Source organism: Toxorhynchites rutilus, chromosome 3 (genome assembly GCF_029784135.1).
Source record: "Toxorhynchites rutilus septentrionalis strain SRP chromosome 3, ASM2978413v1, whole genome shotgun sequence".
Classification (NCBI taxonomy): Eukaryota; Metazoa; Arthropoda; class Insecta; order Diptera; family Culicidae; genus Toxorhynchites; species Toxorhynchites rutilus.
The window spans coordinates 30,656,169-30,672,607 of record NC_073746.1 but is presented as its reverse complement, the minus strand read 5'-3'; the positions used below and the strand labels follow the sequence as shown (position 1 = coordinate 30,672,607).

The following is a 16,439-nucleotide window of genomic DNA, read 5'->3' as shown; positions in this document are numbered from 1 at the left end:
TGTGTTTCATTTGTATGGCAGCCCCCCTTAGAGAGAGGGGAGGGGTCTCAAACTATCACGAAAACCTTCCCCGGGCACAAAAACCCCTACATACCAATTTTCATGTTGATCGGTTCAGTAGTTTCCGAGTCCATAAGAATCAGACAGACAGACAGACAGACAGAAATCCTTTTATATATATAAAGGGGGGGAAATCCTTTTATATATATCTCTCTAAGGGGGGCTGCCATACAAATGAAACACAAATTTCTGCATTACTCTAGAATTATTCAAGCAAATGGAACCAAATTATGCATATTGAGGTTTTAGGGTGCAATAAATGTTTCTATGGTAGTTAGACTCTCCACCCCCCTCTCTAAGGGGGGAGGGGTCTGCCATACAAATGAAACACAAATTTCTGCATTACTCGAGAATTATTATATATATATATATCCAGTCCAAGCGATGGTTTCAAAATCTGCGTCTTACGAGTAACTTCTAGCCACATCTTTGAGTTTGAAAAATTATTAACAAAATATATTGATGTACTTTCTTTGGACTTTTTCTTTAAATTGATGGAGCTCCTGCAGACATGTACCCCATGAATTTGATGGGATGAGTTGTCGATGTTTGAGAAAACCGAAAAAAATCAAATGTCATACAAGAAAAAATCGAGATGACAGTAGATCTCGATGATACATGCAATTACATTTGGAACATTTGACAACTATTTTTAAAAACTTCGGGTGAGAAAGACAGAGAGAGCGAGAGAGAGAGAGAGAGAAAGAGAGTCTTGAATTATAGAGACTTCAAATTTTTCAGTTAATTCATCTCATGTCTTGAAAAGGGCAATTTAGAAAACTTTGGCGGTGAAAACGTACCGCAACAAGTGAACGGACACCACTGAGAACGGAAAAATTGCGTTTTAAGCTCCGCCCATTTTCAACTTATTGGAATGGTCTTTTGATGCGGGTGCGCAACAAAAATTGCGTCATTTCATGCCATATTATGATTTTATCATACAATAAATTATGTACAGTAAAACCTGTTTTTGCTATTTATTTTTGTGCGAAAAAAAAACTAAGAGGCAATATGTTTCTACGTACAGAAGGAAAACAAAAGAGAATCAAAGGATGAACTATGTTATTTACTTAACCAACCATTTTTCATGCAATCCCTACCCACCGCATAAAAAAAGTTTTTTTTTAAATTGTGCAGCGAACATTATTTATTTAAGCTACTGGTGATGTTTTGTATGACCTTTTTATGCAATTTACGTTTTGTGTGGTCCCTATCCCTCGCATAAAAATAGGTTTGCATGTATGCTTTTGTTTGCAGTATTCCGTGTTTCGTTTATCAGCAGATTCCCAAACATTTTGTGCAGACCGCAAGGCGTATCACTAGCACGGGCATAACAATCAGGCAACGAGACGATACAAGCTAGCTGCGGTCTCATTCACGATTCACGAGTCACCGGGTTAGCGACCAACCAACAGCGTTCTTCGAGATTTTTCAAATTTCTGAAGGCCGAGTGTTAGTTTCCCCAATTGGCCTATTCAAGGCTAGAGTTAATATTAACATGCTACAAATAATCTAACCTGATCATATGGTCGTGTTTAGGACATCATTTTCCGAAGTTTATTTGTTTTAAATAATTAATTTAATGTTCATTGTGTTCTGATTGGGTGATATGTTATATGATATGTTAGACCGCATGTTCAAAAATAATACTTGTTTTACTTCTAATATTGGATTGCCTAAAAAAGCGACTTCAACTGACAGAAAATCCGTAAATTGATTAAATGATGGGCGGCTACAGAAGCTGCAAAAAGTTTACTTTCAATGAATAAAGGGTGTGTCACATCAAATTGCATCACGGAAAAAACGCTGTAGAAATTTAATTTTTAGGAATTATATCTTCAGCTTTCGCTTATAATCAGATAAGAGTGTATAGATCACGTTGGCCATGCTTCACTGTCAATTTTTCGTAAATTTGGAAAAATGTCGTCGAACGAAAAAGAGCGTCATGAACGAATCCTGCGCACTCATTTCGAGAATCCGGAGTTGTCACATCGGGACATCGGTAAGATGCTGGGAATCGTTCAATCCACGGTCAGCAGAGTACTAAAACGATACTTCGAGAACCTAACCATCGACCGGAAGGTGAAGAACGGCAAAAATTGATGCTCCGCCAGTGAAAAAGATCACAAGCGCGCAGTTAAGCAGTTTAGACGTGATCCGAGAAGTTCGGTCCGGGATATCGCCAATAAGCTGAATTTGTCAAGTTCATTCGTCCAGCGGACCAAGCAGCGGGAGGGCCTGCGTACATACAAGGTTCAGAAGGCTCCTAACCGCGACGAAAGGCAAAACATTCGCAAGCAGAAACTATCCAAGTTTGCCAAAAAGTACATGGTGTGGCAAGCGATCTGCTCTTGCGGAAAGCGGAGCGCCCCCTTCGTGATGACCAGCACGGTAAACGGGCTGGTTTACCTTAAAGAGTGTCTACAGAAGCGCTTACTACCACTATTGAAGCAGCACGAGGGCCCGACCATCTTCTGGCCGGATCTCGCTTCGTGCCACTATTCAAAGGACGTGTTGGAGTGGTACGAATCCAACGGGGTCACCTTCGTGCCAAAAGTTGTCAAATCGGAGGCGAAATTCAAGAGAAAATGGATTTCTGATCAAAAAAAACTACAACCTGACGTTGTACAGAACCTTATGGACGGGGTAAAGAGGAAGGTGCAAGCATACGGGCTTGGGCTCGAAGTATGAATAAAAAGAAAATGCCAAAAGTTGTTTAATAGTTTTTATTTTACTGTCTAAAATTTTCAAAAGGATCGGTCTACTGGGCGAATTTCTACAGCGTTTTTTCCGTGATGCAATTTGATGTGACACACCCTTTAATTATCTAATTCACGTCTGGATTAGAGCCTAGCACACAAAAAATAATGGTGCTCTTCCCTCGTGAAAAAAAAAAACATCACAAAAAAACGAAGAGTCAAATCTGATTACGGCTCTCTCATTGAGATAGAACTGTTTTAAATAAAGCCAAAAAAAAAATAATAACAATAATTTTTGGCTGGGATTCGGTTCGAGGAACAGTGGCTCTTCTTATCAAGCACGTCTCTCAGATTCAGTATTCTGAAGCACACTCTGCACGCCGATGATGACATAACCCTTGTTGCTCGTTCGTTTAATACTTTTTTTTGCGTATCATCACAGAACGATCGACGCCAACACCAACATTCCTGCACACTGCGAGAATTAATCCAACAATTTCTCGTCATGACACTGGTCCATGCACATATAGTTCACACAAGTGATAACATCATCACATCATCATCCCCCTCCTCCTCCTCCGTCACCACGCTTAGCATCATCACATCACAGGCGCACCACTTTCGAGAAATGAAGCGCGCAAATAATTAGAATGAACTGCTTTATTTTCAACATCCCATTCTAAATCGGCGACCTTCGTCGCGTATCATTTGTCAAACACGAAAACAAAACGGAATCCCGCACGGAATAATATTACACAGAGCCACAGCCACCGAGACCGAGGGATCAGGGTGTTAGTGAGGCCGTTTGTTTCCCGACTTGCACCTGGATTCGAACTGCAGACTTCCACTTTCACTATAAATAAACCACAATCAAAAGGTGGTGGGTTGGTGACGGTGGCGGCAACGAAGGCGGCGCCCTCGATGACAGCCCTTCTTGTTGTTTTGACCACTGAGCGAGTGAATACGCCGCAAATATACGATGCCACGGCATCGAAATGAAAAACGGGAAATTACCAACCGAGAGGAAACGCGACACGCTCTGTAATCATCGACGGCTCGAAGGAAACTCCGGTACGGTTCGAAACGTACACGCGGCGGTATCGGAATGCCCCGAACGGGAACGGGATGATCGCCGCGAAGCCATTCGTTTTCGCAAGGATCCGCACGACAATGACGACGGGAAAACGGGGGGTACTCACTAGCACTACGTATATTAGCCCGACCACCTATTCTGCACTTCAAATCCCCAACGACTGATGTACTCTTTTTTCGATTTCGCTTATGTCGCTCCCCTCTGTCTGTCAGAGTACCGTTCTGTTGAGGCAAATAATAAAAAAAAAAGCTCTATCAGCTGTGAGAGAGACAACCGCCGCCGTTTTAGCCGCCGAGCATTCATCCGAGCAGCAGGGAGAAATGAAAACAAAACCACGGTTCCGGTACTGTTTTTCTGCACTGCCGACGACTATCACCCATTACCCGTTGCAACCCAGGGGGATAGGGGATACTATGTGTATAAGCGCAAAAATGGCCATAACTCAGGCACTTCGGCCGTAACTAGAGCCTCGGAATGGATATCTATGAGCGACGGTATTTCCCCCTTCTTTCGTGTTGCAGCAAGGCTTTCTGCTTAAACTGTGGTTTTTTGGAATAATTACAATGATAATTATTAGCTGCCGTGACGAGACACAGTAGCAAAAAATAGGTTGAATGTAAACACGCGTGTATTCATGAAGATTGGTTCACCTGAAATCTGGATGCACTGTTAACTTTACCATAGCGCTCCTAGTGGCCGATTTTGAAATGTCTTGACAGCAGATTGATAGGGACGAAAAAACAGTCTCAAGAGTGAAGGTATTGTTTACGATTCATTCATTTGAGAAAAAAAAATAGTTTTGAATCGATTTAGCGCAATCGTTTAATTCTTACTGTCTGCAGAGTTCTTAAAAGATTCTGTAAATAGAAAACTATCGCTCGGATGGGAATGTTGAAACTGTGACAGCCCAGCTCATGTTACCAAATTTTTCGTTAATGAATCAGCTGCTTGAAGCATTCGCTATTATTCTCGAATAAATCTCGGGAGATTTATAGTCACATTTCAAGCCCAGGGGACAAATTATTGTACTAAAATTTTGATCGTTAAATCGATGCTACCAACATGATATCTCAGTTGCTAATCTTCGTTCAGCTAACTTTAGTGGTGCTCTTCGTTTGAACTAATTTCTCCTACCAGCAATTCCAAATGAAACCGTCCTAAAAATGCAGATTTTAAAAACTTGTATTATTGATTCCAATGAAAATGTGTATTCCGTTTGCGTTGGAGGAAATATGAGTTTTTTCACAGCAATTGGGAATTTTTTGACTCAAGCGTAACTTTTGAAAAGGGCGTATCGATTTTAGTAAGAGAAATCTCTGATAATTTATATCTCAAAAACTATGAGTCGTACCGAAATAGTGTCTTAGAAAGAGTTATAGAGTATTGATGGTTAAATATGAAAAAAATGTACACTGAGAATAAAAATTAGTACTCTTTTTTCATTTACCAAATAGAAATTCAATTTACAATATCCAAAATACATGTTTTAATTTTTTTCTAAATTTTTTCATACAAAATAGAAGTCATGTAGAAAATTCAAAAAATGGGCCCAAGATGGTAAAACTATATTTGACGAACTTTGTGGAACATTGAATTTTTAGGAATTTTCGAAACTTTTGTATGTTAGCAGTCATTTTTAATCACAAATTATGAATCCTGATGTTATTTAAAACAAAAAAGGTTATTATCAATCTCCTTCTAAATGAAACCATTCTCGAGATGTTTAAAAAAATATGTCTAATTTATTGTTTTTTTAAAGTAAATAATCCCTTTTAATATGTTTGTCGTGTTATACCGTCATGTTCATGAAATTTTATGAATTTGCTTAAAATTTCCAACAACTTTTCCGAATACATCATTTTGGTTCATTTTTTGACTCAAGTGTAACTTTTGAAAAGGTAGTATCGATTTTAGTAAGAGAAATATTTGATAATTTATATCTCAAAAAATATGAGTCGTACCGAAATAGTGAATTAGAAAGAGTTATAGAGTATTGTTGGCATAATTTGAAATATACACTGAGAAGAAAAATTTGTGCTCTTTTTTTTATTTACAAATATTTTTTCCATTTTTTTCATATAAAATAGAAGTCATGTAGAAAATTTGAAAAAATGGGCCCAAGATGGTAAAACTAGTTTTGACGAAATTTGTGGAACATCGAATTTTTAGGAATTTCCGAAACTTCGAATTTTTGTATGTTAGCAATCATTTTTAGCCACAAATTATGAATCCTGATGTGATTTAAAACAAAAAAGGTTATTATCAATCTCCTTCTAAATGTAGCCGTTCTCGAGATATTTAAAAAAAAAATTTATTGTCTTTTCAATAGTAAATAGGCCCTTAAAATATTAGACTGTCAAAAAAGTCCTACGGTATTTCCGCGGGGTGTCGTTGTAAGCGCGTAGTTCTAGTTGTATTCATTGTATCGAGTCATACTACAGCTTGTTGGGAAGGTATTAATATAGCTATAATATAGTCCTTGACAGTGTTTTGTTTGGTTAAGTCGTTCGTGAGTTATAGTGTCGCAAATATGGAGCAAAATAAAGAGAAAATCCGACATATTTTACAGTACTACTATGACAAAGGCAAAAATGCATCTCAAGCTGCCAATAAAATTTGTGCAGTTTATGGACCCGATACAGTTTCCATTTCCACCGCACAACGATGGTTTCAACGTTTTCGTTTTGGTGTAGAGGTCGTCGAAGATGCGCCAAGCTCCGGAAGGCCTGTCGTCGAAAATTGCGACAAAATCGCTGAATTAGCCGAGAAAGACCGGCATAGTAGCAGCCGTAGCATCGGCCAAGAGCTGGGGATAAGTCATCAAACCGTTATTAACCATTTGAAGAAGCTTGGATTCACAAAGAAGCTCGATGTATGGGTGCCACACACGTTGACGCAAAAAAAACATCTTTGACCGTATCGACGCATGTGAATCGCTGCTGAATCGCAACAAGTCGACCCGTTTCTGAAGCGGATGGTGACTGGCGATGAAAAGTGGGTCACTTACGACAACGTGAAGCGCAAACGGTCGTGGTCGAAGCCCGCTGATGCGGCTCAGATGGTGGCCAAGCCCTCATTAACGGCCAGGAAGGTTCTGCTGTGTGTTTGGTTGGATTGTCAAGGAATAATCTATTATGAGCTGCTTCCCTATGGCCAAACGCTCAATTCGGACCTGTACTGCCAACAACTGGACCGCTTGAAGGTAGCACTCATGAAGAAGAGGCCATCTTTGATAAACAGAGGCCGCATTGTCTTCCATCCGGACAACACCAGGCCACACACTTCTTTAGTGACGCGCCAGAAGCTCCGGGAGCTCGGATGGGAGGTTCTTTTGCATACGCCGTATAGTTCGGACCTTGCACCAAGTGACTACCACCTGTTTTTGTCCATGGCGAACGAACTAGGTAGTCAGAAGTTAGCCACAAAAGAGGCCTGTGAAAATTGGCTATCCGAGTTTTTTGCCAATAAGGAAGCGAGCTTCTATAACAGGGGTATTATGAAGTTGGAATCTCGTTGGGAACAAGTCATCGAACAAAACGGCGCATATTTGACTTAAAACAGATGATTGTAACTAATTTTATGAACAAATGAAAATTCAAAAAAAATACCGCAGGACTTTTTTGACAGCCTAATATGTTTGTCGTGTTATACCATCATGTTAATGAGATTTCATGAATTTTCTTATAATTTCCAACAACTTTTCCAAATACATCGTTATGATAAAGACATATGTTTAGGAGTTACGTTACGAAACATTCGAAGACATGTGGGTTAATACAAAACGTAAATAAACTAAAAAATCTTTTTTATCTTAATACAAACTTCAATCAATCAAAAAAAATTGTTGGAAATTATAAGAAAATTCAAAATTTTCATGAACATGACGGTATAACACGACAAACATATTAAAAGATATTATTTACTATAAAAAGGATTATAAATTAGAACTATTTTTTCAAATATATCGAGAATGGTTGCATTTAGAAGGAGATTGATAATAACCTTTTTTTGTTTTAAATCACATCAGGATTCATAATTTGTGGTTAAGAATGATTGCTAACATACAAAAATTCGAAGTTTCGAAAATTCCTAAAAATTCGATGTTCCACAAAGTTCGTCAAAAATAGTTTTACCATCTTGGGCCCATTTTTTTAATTTTCTGCATGACTTCTATTTTGTATAAAAAAAAAAATGAAAAAATATATATTTTGGATATTGCAAATTGAATTTTTAGTTTGTAAATAAAAAAAAGAGTACTAATTTTTTTTCTCAGTGTACATTTTTTTCATATTCAAACATCAATACTCTATAACTCTTTCTAAGACACTATTTAGGTACGACTCATAGTTTTTGAGATATAAATTATCAAAGATTTCTCTTACTCAAATCGATACGCCCTTTTCAAAAGTTACGCTTGAGTCGAAAAATTCCCAATTGCTGTGGAAAACTCATATTTCCTTTTGTTTTGTCATTTGTCGATTTCATTTGGAATTGCTCCTATGGTCAAAAGATTGTTGCAACAGGTTGAATGAGTTCGGTGCACACCTAATTTCCTAGAAAGCAGTACCTATTTTTATTTTCTCGTCGCTGCAACACGTCCTCATCAATTACCCTTCCTGCTTTCTCAGTCACTCCCAATGAAGACGACACACTGCTCTCGTGGCACTGCACTACAAACATCTCGTATTTGGTTATGTTGTAACAGATACTCAATCATCGAGAAGATCAATTCATCTCCTTCTCCGTTGCCGTTTGCATCAGAATCCACCACAAAGCTATTAGTCAAACAGTTTTCACTCCCAAGTCGAGAGTGTGTGTGTGTGCGTGTTGTTTGTGCATGTTCTGAGTGGTAAACATAGATGTATCATCGCTCCAAGTCGTGGCTTTCGGTGAAAACTGTCTGACAGTCCACCCACAGTACTCTAGGTTGAGTGAAAACTGTCACCTCTGATGTATCAATTACACGCCTTGGCGCCTTCTAGGTATGAACACCTCTTGTATGTTCGCTGGATTAAGTTTCAACGGCAGCTTAGCACACAGACAACCTAGGGATTTGGACAACCAATTCCCAATTCGCATTATTTACTGGAAACGTATCTTGGACAGTTGTGCTAGTTGTTGTTCGGAAAGTTGTTTGATTTTTCTTCAAGTATACTTATTAGCAGTTAAGTTTCAATCAAAAGCTGGAATTCTTATACCAGATTTGAAATTGTGAGAATCTGTAAATTTTCGCCGAAACAGTGATGCTGTTGATAAATCATCGTGCGTAGAACCCTTTTATACATAAAATACTCTAAGACGTGACAATGCTACTTGATCCAGTATTATTCTGAATTTTATAGTGTTACCATGAAAACACAAAAACCTGTTTCCCCCATAAACAAATCTATTTCTTGGAACGACCAGTTTCTCCTATTGGTCGCACATAAAGAACCAAATTCTGAAAAAGCGTCGAATGCGAGAATAGATCCTAATAGGACGTATAAATCAATCAAAAGCTCCATACGATGCGTTAAAAAAGAGTATGTGTTTTTTCATCAAAGAGCTTCAAAATATGATACTATTAGACCCACTCTCCTTCTGAAAAATTTATTAAAAATCATGTATACACGGAAATAGAAGAAAACTATGTTACCTATAGGCACTACATATGTTTACACCTATTTTTTCCTAATGGACGCTTATAAACGACGCATATCAAACTAGAAAACTAGAAAAATGTAATGTTTCAGTATCTCTTGTTAAAAAGAGATCACAGACACCAAAAAACCTTCCCCAAAGCGGCGAAGGCGCTTGCAACCGCAACGTAACTAACTTTTACCTTCAGTTTTCCCCCGAAGAACATAACTCTCATCGTTTGAGAATACCTTCTTCAAATCCGGAAATGCCCTTCGACGCCACCCGGAAACTATACTCGAATACACAAAATCTAATTATCGTTCGAAAAGAGTCACCAATTGGTCCGAAACATTCCTAAATCTTCTATTACATATTACTTTAGAATACATCGAAATTTTCGAAATAACTCTTAAAAAGCATATGAAAAGGTGGCCCTGAAAAGGCCCGGTGGTTTACGTAATTTCATGGTGTTTGTTTTCTGGGTTGGCTGTTAATATTTATCTCCTGCTGTGCTTCTGCGCGTCGATGCAAACTCTGCTTGCTTTCGTGCATATTCTGCTTATACTGAGAAAACATTCTGAGGCAAAAAAAAAGGGTGAGTAATGACGGGGCATAACCGGAGAAACGAAGGACTTCACCAAGAGCATTCAATTTGAATATATTATTTTAATTGTTTCAATAGCTGAAAACTGCTTCCAACCATATTATCGAAATTACTATAAATATAGCAGTCACTTTAAATATTATTTCAGTCGCGATTGGACTGCGTAAGGCATGATGTATGATGTCGACGTCAACTTCTCTCAGTTTCTGTTTTGCTTTCGCAGTGGTCTTGGAAAATTGTTTGCTTGTATTCGCAAACATTCGACTAGGTGTTCCGTGATGCAATGATATCTAAAAGCACAAATTTCTATTCTGTTTTTGCATGGAATAGTCATGAAAAATTGTTTGCCTGTGATTGCGCCCGAGCGAAGGAATACTCGCACACATTCGACTAGGTGTTCCGTGATGCAATGATATTTAAGAGCATCACTTTCTATTCTGCTTTCGCATTGGATGTTCATGAACAATCTCGTGTTTTATTATCTCGAAAACAAAATGAATCATGTATCAAATATCTGCAGTTGCTTTTACAAAGCCATTCAAACTCATCGGTTCTTCTCAGAACCATCAGTTGAATTTCATCTCAATAACAATTCAATACTTATACTCATCCACTCACACACTAACAAGAAAAACTCAGCAATTTTTTAAAATATCCATTCATTCATTCATTGGGAACTGATTGAGATGAAATTTCAAATAAATGATTACTGAGCCAGCGGTAGTCCTACGGCTACCTTGCGGTTGAAGCACAGGTACAACCCAGTTCTAGATTTTCAAATCATAATGAGCAAGTATTCTACTCGGAAAATGAATTAGTTGACTGGAAAAAATAATTCTCCATTAAAATTTCATTGGGGTTTTGTACCTCAACGTACATTCGCCGAGAATGTTTTGGTAATGATGATGATGTTGTCTTGAATTGTAGAGACTTTAAACTTTTTCAGTTCATTCGCCTCTTACCTTGAAAAGGCCAATTTGTAGATCTTAACCTTAACTCTCAACTCCAGGCCTTAAGAAAGGCAACTCGGGCGCCCACGCCGCCGCTGCCACCGATCTAGCCGATGGGTGACTATCGATTCATTATGTTTCTCGCTGCTCCATGCTCCATGGTTTGTGCTAAATTAAGAGGGTATTCTAGTTTAGAGACGTTTTTACGAGTTCCGTAAAAATAAAACACAGAATATTTTTACCATCCATTATATCATTGTTTGCTCATCTATCTTTTAACAATAAAACAAAAATTGAACGGAAAAAAATATTCATAAATAGAATAGTTAAGAGCTGCTGAAGTGAGAGGGTTCAAAGAAAGTTGTGCCATGGCGTACACGATTCCAGCCTTTCCGGTTATCTGAAACAAAAAAATCGAACCGATTCTGAATCAGTAAAGATGCCGCTATCGCATGAACATCGGGCAAGTCAAAAACATCGTTTTTGACAAAATGGCGGCCGTTTGAAAAGCAAAATACGGTCTGAAACGTTTTTCCTTATGTTTCCAAAAAACATTATTTTCTAGAGGTTCATGCGATAGAGAGATGACTGCAGATTGTATCGATATAAATTCGACATGAATCGGTTCAGTAAAACTTGAGATATCGTGTACGCCAGCTTCAAAAAAACTAGTTTCGAGAAAAATGCATTTGAGGTTCATTGCTATCGGCGTACCAGGTTAGATACAGCATCACTAAACTGGGTCTAACTCGGTAAATACGAGGGTCGTTCAAAAAATTAGTTTCAGTGCCTCAGAAATCGCGGAAAAATAAAGTTAGGACAAAAAAAAGGTGATTTTCGTAATCTATCGTTTTATTTTCTATTTTTCTACATAATCGCCGTAACGTTCGAGGCATTTTTCATAGCGTGGCACGAGTTTTTCTATTCCGAGCGCGAAGTGCGTAGCGTCCAACTTTTTAAAATACAGACAAATCTTTTTTTGTGCGGGGAATAGGGACCGTATAAAAAAATCGTGCAAAACTTCACCAGTAGCTTTAAAAAATCGTGTTCGGTACACATTTTGAAAAAAACTTTTTTTGTGCGGTAGATAGGGACCGCATAAAAAAAGTTTCCCCCAAGAAAATAACTCAAATCCACGCCGTTCACCGTTCAATTTCCTTTTGTTTCTCTGCTTTGCAACGGGACAGTTTGCCTTTTCGGTTGCGCGTGGCTGTTTTGTGCTTTTAGTTGCTGTTAGAAATAATGTCATGCAAACACTTAGAAAAACTTAGAGCGATTGATGGGAGGAAGGGAATGATTTCAGAAGTGGATAATTGAGACGCAAATATGCTTTTTTTCGCACTAAATGCATATAAACCATCGAAAAAAAACTAAATGGACGATAACTTCGTCAAATATATTTATTTTTCTTTTACCGCACAAAAAAACCGCACAAGAACAGAAAACCGCACAAAAAAAATCGCACAAAAAAAAATCGCACAAAAAAAAACCGCGCAAAAACAAGTTTTTCTGTACGATGTAACTGCGTCACGAACTTCTTCAGTGTTATCGAATCGTTGACCGCCGAACGCCTGTTTCATCACCGGGAATAAGTGATAGTCGCTAGGAGCGAGGTCTGGGATGTAAGAAGGATGCTTGAACACAGTCAATTTGATTTTTTTCAATTGCTCTTGAGTTACGCGAGCAGAATGAGGCCGCGCATTATCGTGAATGAGGAACACTCCTTTCGTCAATAAACCTGGCCTTCTTTTCTTAATCGCGGTTCTTATTCGGGCCAACACTTCACAATACTACAGTGATGAAACAGGCGTTCGGCCATTAATTAAAGAGATATTAACACGGTAGCAAGAAAAAATGGAATCAGATGTGCTCTAAGAATTGTGTTATGCTATACATTACGATTCCTCTGTTTTGAAATGACGAATGCCGAAGCATTTTCATTTTCTTATACATTTCTTTGATTTACTGTGCTTCCTAAGCTAAGTCATCAACAACGAGCATCCAACGCAGCGGTGAGGCACAATTTTAATATACAAATATCATTGAGAAACCAATCACAGCTAAGCATCATGCATCATTATACCAAAGCGGAAAAAAATAAGAAGGGAGGACGATAAATTGTACCCATGTACCCATACGAATCGAACGTGCAAAATCATCTCCTACTGAATGGGTTTTCAGAATCTGCCTAATAAATGCACCGTGTCGAAATTGCACTGACGCACATATGCAGACGAAAAATATTTAAAGATTAGGCTTCGTACTTCCACCGGCGAAAGTATAAAAGAGATGTCGTTTGAGGTTTTTATCCTTAGAGACGAATGAACTCTCTGAGTTTAAAGTCTCTTTAATTCAATACCGTTACCGTTTTTATTCTTGTCTCGATCCAGTTGGCGAGCGGCCAACAGCCGTTTTAAGGGATAAGAATTCACTTGAAAGCTTCAAATCAAATTGCCTTTTCGAAGGCTACGGTAGATTTGGAGATGGTCTTCTACTTGTTTTCGTGGACGTTTCGAGTGCATTTGTGAGCTCGGCTAACATTCGTCGTACCCGTGAGTAATTCACTGCGTCAAAATGTCTACTGAAAACACCATTCCTCAAACATCAAACTTTTATTCTCAAATAATATAATATCCGAAGTGATAAACAATTAAATTGAATGAAATAATTTGCTAGTCTTACGTCAACAATGCGGTCGTGTCTTGGACACAACTCTATATCATTTTTGCAACATAAAAAAAGTTCTAAATTTGAGATCAGTTAGTCGAATTTGTATTCGAGGTAGCAGTTGAAAATTTGAAATAAGAAATTCAAGTCTCAAATCGGGAGTCTGATATCTGGAATCTAAGAAATGTACGTTGGACTCGGATTAGAATTCTGAAAATTGTTTATTTGGGTTGGAAATACCCGAAAACCATTACTGACTAATTTAGGTACATACCCAAAATATGAATCGGGTTTCAAGAATTTAAAACATTCATATTGAAAAAAAATCATAATGGAAATTGAAAATTCGAACTCTGAATAAAAAAAAATCCAAGTCTCGAACCGGAAGTCGTGAATCAGATATCTGGAATTAAAAAACATGCATGAAAATTATAATTTAGATTTAGCGATAGAATCTCGAGAAATATTAGAATCTGTGTCTAAATAGAAAATTTAATCGGAATTCAAAATTCGAAGAATAAAAAAGAGAAGAAAAACTGAAGATTCGAAATATGTGATTTGAACTTGGTGCTTATCTATACAATCTTAAATCAGATATTCTGAATCCAACTCTGGATTCTTACATTTTGTTTTTGTGTCTTTTGGTTTTCACTATTAGACGAAATTGGTCATTCGATAAAATAAATTGTTTTCAACACGTTTTTACGATGATTACACTTTTTTAACAGCTAAATTTAAAAAATACATTCTTTATAGGTTCAGGCAATAGAGACATGTCAAATTTAAAATGAATTGATTCTGCTTGGTTCAATTCGAAGATGAAAAAAAAGTCAAAAATGTCGTCATGGTTATGCGTTATACCTAAATGAAGTCATATCGTAAAAAATTCGCAAACTTTCTCTCTCGGCCAAACAATTGCTAATCGTCGAGGTAGCTGTGAAAGCAGCAACAGTCAATCGAATTCCAATCTAAATTATATAAATACTATACCTACAATGACATTCCTCAACTGGATTGGTTTCACATTACACATACGATGCATAATTGCTCCAGAAGATGAATTGCAGCACATTTGTTACATGACTGGATAGATAATAAGCAATAAACGTTCGCGCGGATACAATTTCGAAAGTGTGAATGAAGCCAACATAATTTCATCCAACCCTCTTCTAAGCATCAACACATTGTAGATCTGCCTCATAATTGTTTCGTTCGTTTATTTTTCACTGTGCACCCAAAATTGGTTGATTGGGAACTATTCCCTTCGTTCCGTTTACTAACTTTTGCATATCCCTTCACATACATTACCAAACAGAGGCGGCGAATTGGAGAATCATTCGAGACGAAGTATTCCACTCTCTCTCGTGCAAACCTAGAAACGAAGCAGAAAAAAAACCGCTCGCGATTGAGTTTATGCTCCTCGGTTTAATTATTTAAATTCATCTCTCTCCTCGACCTGGCATCTATGCGACTGCACGAAGCGGCGAAAAGTGAATGGCACACGCAAATGAATGGGTAATAGCATGTAAACTCTTCTAATTAGCGCGCGCTGTTGGGCGGCTATCATATTTCTGGAAAAGAGAAGGTCGTGTACATTCGTGAAATGCATCTCCCGATTGCGGAACAGAAAAACGAACTGCGATCGAGAGAAGGGGAGCAGAGATACTGTTGTAGGTAACCCCAATCCGAGATCGTTAATTGTGAGAAATGTTCGATTTTATAGTACTTTGGACCGCACGCTTAATCAATGAATCGGAGTTACATGGAAGAAATCACTTATATTACAAAATAAAATAAACCAGGTACATATGTAACTCAAGCGTCGTAAGTCGTAATCGTGCAAAAGAGGTTATAATTTGGTTATATTGTATCAAATAAATTCCAGATGCATCTCGAACGGCGACAATCACTTGAGTACAAGTGTATTTTACTTTTATCTTAGTGATGTCCGGTATAAGTTAGTCGAATTTTCAATCACAAAAATCGATTATATTATAGTCGATTAACAAGCTTCTGATAACAGATGTAATCGCTTTTATTTGTGAAAACGATTTTGGTTTTTCATGGCATATTTCATTGACAATCGGTGAAAACCGCAATAGGTTTTTGTCTATCTAACATGGTGCGTAGAAACCGATATCACTTCAGTGTTGTTTTGGTTATTTGTTTTAAGTTACCGTTAAATTTAACGTGCCGTGATGTATCAGAAAAGAAAGTGGTTGTCCGGTTCTTAGGCGCTACAAATAATTTTTGTGAAATATTCCTTTCCTTTTGAGGCAATCAAAAGATCGACTAAATTTTTGACTACTCCACGGTAAATGAAATGTTGATTGACTAGTTCATGAATCATCGAATGAAACAATTGTCAAACAAAAGGACACGACGGAAGAGGAAGGACATTCTTATTAAAACGTCTCTAAACATTTCTTGAGCATTTTTTGCAGTTCATGGACTAGTATTGTCGTGCGGAGATATCACTTTTTCATATTTTTTTGGAATATCCGGATCGTTTGAGCCTAATGTTCGGTTCAAATGCATCAATTGTTTTTGGTACCACCCACAGTGATGATTTCATGAGTAAATTACATTATATTATTAGCTTTTGCCACAAATACTAGAATTCGATCATCAGCTTCGCAATCTTTCGTACACATAAAACGTAGACTTTTTTTTCCTTTCTGTACTGAATTTCAACATCTTTGGCTGGTTCGTCACCTTATTTCCATTTCGGAAGAATGTCGGGAGTA

At 37.7% G+C, this 16,439-nt stretch overlaps 1 protein-coding gene across 5 annotated transcripts in view; it reads right to left on the bottom strand.

Moving 5' to 3' along the window:
* Positions 1-16,439, bottom strand: part of LOC129775144 (uncharacterized) — a 378,096-nt gene that overhangs the window by 217,409 nt on the left and 144,248 nt on the right. For 2 of the 5 annotated variants that reach the window (XM_055779488.1, XM_055779489.1), the window contains exon 1: positions 3,778-3,985. The exons of 2 other annotated variants lie outside the window; for them this stretch is intronic. The gene's annotated coding sequence lies outside the window, so the exon portion shown is untranslated. Of the gene's footprint in view, positions 1-3,582; positions 3,986-16,439 lie in introns of those variants that run through there. One more of the 5 variants, XM_055779487.1, reaches the window with a different exon arrangement.